This window comes from Rhinopithecus bieti, unplaced genomic scaffold (assembly GCF_001698545.2).
Source record: "Rhinopithecus bieti isolate Rb0 unplaced genomic scaffold, ASM169854v2 scaffold_67790, whole genome shotgun sequence".
Taxonomy (NCBI): domain Eukaryota; kingdom Metazoa; phylum Chordata; class Mammalia; order Primates; family Cercopithecidae; genus Rhinopithecus; species Rhinopithecus bieti.
Genome location: NW_016825289.1, coordinates 5,327 through 12,204, shown reverse-complemented (window position 1 = coordinate 12,204; position 6,878 = coordinate 5,327). Strand labels below are relative to the sequence as shown.

Here is a 6,878-nt window from a genome sequence, read left to right as displayed (position 1 = left end):
AGAATGCTATCTCAATCACATTTAATATTCATAAAAGAAAACCCTATTTAACATAGTGTGGTAGTGACTTTAAGCAAAAGTGCCATATATACTTGGAAAGATATATTCTCAATGCTGGGTAGCTTTCATTGTTCAAATCCTATACCATTTGCCTCTGTGCTTGGAAAGAACCTGATTATCTATGTATTGATATCAGTGTTATTCTTTTTCAAAAAATCTGTTTGACAGATTTCAAGAGAGCATTAAATTTTTTACACAGTCGTGATTTTTAATTTCTCTCTATAATTATGAGAATTTGCTTTGTACTTTTAGGGCAATTTTGTTAGATTCATATAGGTTAAAGATTATTATATTTTCCTAGTAAATTGTTCCTTTGTTTAAGCAATGAATCCTGTAATCCCCAGTAATGATTTCTGCCTGGAAGTTGTTTTTCTAATGCATTATTATGCCAGCTTTATTTGCGGCATTTTCTCTGTTTTTAATATTTATTTTCAAACTTTTTATGTTTCCTTGTGTCTCTAATTTATTTTTTTCACTCTTAGAAAAAATCTGTCTCTAAGAGATGAGTTTAATCCATTCACATTTATTTGTTTATTATTATTTATTTTAAGGGACATTTATAGTATCCAAAGTTATCAGTTGGGTATGTTTATTTCCCAGTATTCCTACATATAACGCTTAATATTGTCTATACAAAAAAGGGGCTTTATCCCAGGCAAATTCTTCACATTTGTTTTATGAGCAGAAGTCTGTATTACCTTACTTTTACTTTTTTTTTCTTTTTTTGGCGGGGGGAGTGGGGGGATGGAGTCTCCCTTTGTTGCCCAGGCTGGAGTGCAGTGGCATGATCTCAGCTCACTGCAACCTCGACCTCCCGGGTTCAAGAGAGTCTCCTGCCTCAGCCTCCCGAGTAGCTGGGATTAAGGCACGTGCCACCACATTCAGCTAATTTTGTATTTTAGTAGAGAAGAGGTTTCACCATGTTGGCCAGGCTGGGCTTAAACTTCTGACTTCAACTGATCTGCCCCCCTCAGCCTCCCAAAGTACTGGGATTACAGGCATGAGCCACTGCACCCAGCTTTACATATGTCTTATATTGATTTTACATATGGTTTCCACTTTCGGGTTCCCAAAGGGACTTATTCATTTTATCTGCAACACTTAACTGTCTGAATGTAACATGCACTAGAATGAAAAATTAATTCTATCACCTTGGAAAGAATGGGGATGGAGGAAAATGTTGACATTGACTATACCCTCACCTAGTGTTCTGATGTTTCCTGAAAGAGCACTGTGATTTGTCCACTGCTGTATCCTTGCAACTTGGCACAGGCTGGCAGGTTAAAAACGATCTACTTTCTGTAGAAGGACAAGCCTATTCTTTACAGGTAAGTTTTGATTACTACTATTTTATCACATCTTCAATATACATAGCTCTTGAATATCAGCAGTTTATTCAGATATTTTTGCAATTTAGCATGGCTCTGGCAAACCCCCAGCTCAACAAACTACTCTAGGAGTCTAGCTAAGGCTACTCTTTACTCAAGCAGACGTGCTTTTCATTTAGGCATATTTTCGGTAAGCAAGAGCAGATTAATACAGCTGATAGTTTTAAGCACCTTCGACTCACCTATTAGCAAATGATAGGCAAGATACCAATAACTACAAGGCAAACCCAATATAAACTAAATTTGTCTATCATAGGAAAAGGTAATTTAACTAGAAAATAGTCTAAAAAGTACATCTTTTTTTTTTTTTTTTTTTTTCATTTTTGAGACAGGGTCTCACTGTCACCCAGGCTGTAGTGCAGTGGTGCAATCTTGACTCACTGTAGCCTCGACCTCCTGGGCTCATGTGATCCTCCCACCTCTGCCTCCTAAATAGCTGAAACTACAGGTGCATGCCACCATGCACCTGCAGTTCATTTTCATAATTTTTGTATTTTTTGTAGAAACAGGGCTTGTACTTTTTGTAGAGACAGGGTTTCGCCATGTTGCCCAGGCTGGTCTTGAACTCCTGAGGTCAGGCGATCTGCCTGCCTAGGTCTCCCAAATGTTGGGACTGCAGGCATTTGTCACCGAGCCAGGCAAATCCATGTAACATCCTAGTACTTACAGCCCTGTAAACAAAAAGTTAAGACAAAGAAGTTTTCGTAATGTGCTCGACACACCCCAGCTAAGCAAATAGACTTTTTAATAAAATACCTACCTCTTATATTCTTAACTTTATTAGTTCACCTATGATCATGTGAGGCCCAACATGCCTATCATGAGAATAAAATCTCCAGCACAACCTAGAGTTATAGTCCAATCTTTACTTTAAAATCTGATCTACTGGCTTAGCGTTTTCCACCATCTTGGGGAGCTGAAACTTCCACAGGCTTTGCAATCGTCTGCCCAGGTGCTGCCTTTGGCAAAAACGCAATTACTTTTGCACCAACCTAATAGATGTCTTAGCAGCAGCCATTGCAGTCTTTTTAGCTGCTTGCTTAGTCTTTTTTGCTTCTTTATGAGCCCTGATAGCTTGTTCTCATTGAGCCTTTCTAACGTCAATTTTCTCATTCCTCTTGGCCATTATGTCAGCGAGAGATTGTACCAGTAAGGGCCCTCTGAAATTTGCTTGGCCAGTTCTTTTCTGTTGAATTTCTTCCAATTGTCCTTTTTTGTGCTTCCTTCTGTAGAGGAGAGTCCAGTTTACCTGCCAAGGATTCCTCTTGGAAAGGAACGCCAACTCGCATTTTGCATTAAGACACTGGAAAACCTTCGTGTCGTTGGTCCTGGCATAGCACCTCCCGTGTCTGGGGTAGATCTTGTACCCTCTGAAACTGCAAACCTCCACATTCATGGCAGCATCTCCAAGGGAGGAGAAAAGATGGCAAAGAGAACTCCATTTATTCTTATATCTGATATATTGGATCTTATTTTCTCCTGCTTATTTTGTGTCTTCCATTTACCAAACGCTCTTCATTTTCTTCTTTGCTGCCTACTCTTGAATTGATTGAGTTAAAATCTATTTCTATATTCCCCCTCTCCTTATATGAAAGCTACGTGCTCTATTTTATTTCACTCTTTTCCCTTAAAAACATGAGTGTGCATTATTAAAGGGCTAGAGTTAAGTGATACTTTAGTGACACATCTGTATGGTTCTCAATTAAAGTGCTTCTATTTGACAATCCCTACTATCTGTTCCTGGATTTAAATAATTTATATAATGAATAATGGAAGTGCACCATTAAAAAAGCTGTACTGCGCTTTGTTAATTTCCAAGTTAATCCAATAGTTTAATTTTTTGGTATCATCATAATCAATATGAAAACCTAAAAATCTAGCTATATGGTCTTTTCTAGAGAGATTTCAACACTTCTCTTAGATTTTTTTTTTTGAGATGAAATATAATATACTTTTAGAGAACTCAACAATAGTATATTTTACTATTTGTGGTTCATTGCAAACTGGCCACCTGCCATAGCCCCTCCCTATGTAAGACAACTTTGTCACTCCTCCCATTAACAAGTGAAGTGCATTAGCCCTCCCCGTGAATCTGCATTGTCTTTCTTTAGTCAACAGCATGCAGCAGAAGGGATAGCATGCCAGTTTTAAACCTGGGCTTCACAAGGTCTTGCATGTTTCAGCTCTTGGACCTCTGCCCAGGTCCTATGTGTACAAATCTGAACCAAACTACTGGAGTTTGTTCAAACCACTAGAAGCTGAAATGAGTTGTCACCTTGCCTGAGTCTGTCCTAGACCCTCAAGCCCCCAGCCAACCTGTGAACTGACCACAGATCATGAGGGAGTCCAGGCAAGACAAGAAGAGCCACCCAGCTGAGCCCAATCCAAATTACAAAACCATTCTCATGCTAACAACGAGTAGTTGTTTTTTTTAGCTACTAAGTTTCGGGGCAGTGTGTCACAGAGAAATAACTAGTGATTCCATGTTGGTGTATATTTGTAGACACAATTTTACCAAGGAATATGTAATGCTAATTTGATTTCCAAACATTTTAATTTCTCTGTTTCTGTGATTCCTATTTTGTCCTGGACAGGGAAACTGATTTCTGTGTTGGACATGCAGAGGTGCATTCACAAAACTTTATTTTTCTCTGTTGGACAGATTTTATCAGCATTATAAAATTACAGTGACTTAGGAAACAAAGAATATAAACCATCTCTGTTATCAACAGCTTTCAAATCGATCTCCCATAGGACATTTGAGGTTTATGTATGTTTGGAAGTCAAATATAGACATGACTTCAACAAAACTAAAATAATTCTTTCTGATAACTCATTGCTTTAAGATCTGCTCAGAATGTCAGCTTTTATTTAACATGTAAACATATAAAACTAACTAAAACAGAGTATGCTTAAATCGATGATTAACACTAATCACTATAGATGAAAATTAAAACCACAATGAGACACCATTTTACACCAGTTAGAGTGGCTATGATTAAAAAGTCAAAAAATAGTAGAAGCTGGCGAGGATGCAGAGAAAAAGGAAGGCTTATACACTGCTGATGAGAATGTAAATTAGTTCAACCTCTATGGAAAACAGAACAGAGATTTCTAAAATAAAACTACCATTCCATCCAGCAATGCCACTACTGAGTATCCAATCCACTCAAAGGAAAAGAAATCATTACATCAAAGATACCTGCACTGCCATATTTGTTGAAGCATTATTCACAGTAGCAAAGATATGGAATCAACCTAGGTGTCCATTGGACTGGATAAAGAAAATGTTTTGTATATATTTACATACACACAATGAAATACTACTCAGTCATAAAAAAGAATGAAATCATATCTTCTGCAGCAACATAGATGGAATTGGAGCCTATTAAGTGAAATTATTCAAAATCAGAAAGTCAAATACTGTATGTTCTCATGTAGAACTGGGAGCTAAATAATGTGTACACATGGGCATAGACAGAGGAGTAATGGACATTGGAAACTAGAAAAGGTGGGGGTGGGAGTGTATCTTGTACAGTATTCAGGTACATTAATCCTAGCTCCTCACATAGTTCCAGAAAGTACTTACTGCATACAATGTACACTATTCTGCTGACGTCTACACTAAAAGCCCAGACTTCACCATGACACAATATATCCATGTAAAAAATCTGGCCAGGCACGGTGGCTCACACTTGTAATACCAACACTTTAGGTGGCCAAGGCGGGTGAATCACCTGAGGTTAGAACTTCAAGACAAGCCTGGCCAACATGGAGAAACCCCATCTCTACTAAAAATACAAAAATTAGCTGGGCGTGGGGGTGCATGCGTGTAATCCCAGTTACCCAGGAGGCTGAGGCAGGAGATCACTTGAACCCAGGAGGCAGAGGCTGCAGTGAGCCGAGATCCCACCACTGCACTCCAGCCTGGGTGACAGAGCAAGACTCTGTCTCAAAAAAAAAAGGAAGAAAAAAGAATCTGCATTTGCACACATTAAATCCACAAAGAAATATTTTAAATTCATAACTAATGTGTAACTTCATTCTGCTGTTTAATATTACAATTAATATTTTAAATATTAAATACTTAATATTTAATATGTAACATTACTTCATACTTAATAAATATTTAACACTTAATTTAAAAATTAATACCTGATAAAATCTTGACAACAAGAGTTAGGATGTTTATTAACTCCAATTCTTTTGTTTTGTCAAGGTGTGACTGTTGTAATAATAATTTGGAATTATAGTGAAATGTATTACACTTTACTTTGGGAAGAACTTAATCCCATCGTAAACTGAGTTCAATCAAGTTTATTCCACATCCTGAGGGTAGGTCAAGGGAAAAATAAGTTGACATCAGGTGCCTCAAATGTATTTTAATGAGCAGTATAAGAATATATTTGCTGTATTGCTGCAGAATGTTCAAAGTAGCTTACTTTTTTCTTATAAACTTTTAAACAATTTTATTAGCATTGTTTGAAATACTCAACTGCTTGTTTTTCCCACCATCTTTTTTTTTTTGAGACAGAGTCTAGCTCTGCCACCAAGGCTGGAGTGCAGTGGCAGGATCATGACTCACTGCAGCCTCAACCTCCTGGGCTCAAGCAATCCTCCCACCTCAGCCTCCCAAGCAGCTGGGACTTCAGGCTTGCATCATACCACACCCAGCTAATTTTTTATATTTGTTGTAGAGACGGGGGCTCACTATATTGCCCAGGCTGATCTCAAACTCCTGGGTTCAAGCGACCCCCCCCAACAGCCTCCCAAAGTGTTGGGATTACAGGTGTGAGCCACCACACGGGGCCTCTCACCATCTTTAACCAATTTTTTTCTTCCGGTAACATCGTTTTCATTCACAAAGCATTTATATGTAGTCATGAGGTCACTAGCTTTTGAACAAAAATTTCACAGTCAGAAGACTTATCAACAGCCATGAATTCTAGCGCCTCACCTAGTTCCAGAATCTCTCTCCTCACCCTGGAGGATGGGCCATGTGGCCTGAAAGCTCCCATGACAGCAGACAGACTATTCCACTCGGAAAGAGCACTTATTATTTGGAAGTTTTCTTCACATTATGTCCAAGTTAATGCTCACTGCTGCCCACCAAAACCAAAAAAACATACCACAGCAGATACAAAAACCAACAGAGAAGGAAGTTGGATCTAGTGCCATCTCCTTAAACTATTCTTCAAAGAAAATGTTTATGGCCGGGCGCGGTGGCTCAAGCCTGTCATCCCAGCACTTTGGGAGGCCGAGAAGGGCGGATCACGAGGTCAGGAGATCGAGACCATCCTGGCTAACACGGTGAAACCCCGTCTCTACTAAAAAAATACAAAAAATTAGCCGGGCGAGATGGCGGGCGCCTGTAGTCCCAGCTACTCAGGAGGCTGAGGCAGGAGAATGGCGTAAACCCGGGGGGCGGAG

At 39.0% G+C, this 6,878-nt stretch overlaps 1 pseudogene; it reads right to left on the bottom strand.

Moving 5' to 3' along the window:
- Window positions 1-2,338: 2,338 nt before the first annotated feature.
- Window positions 2,339-2,844, bottom strand: LOC108522634 (60S ribosomal protein L24-like; annotated as a pseudogene).
- Window positions 2,845-6,878: the final 4,034 nt, after the last annotated feature.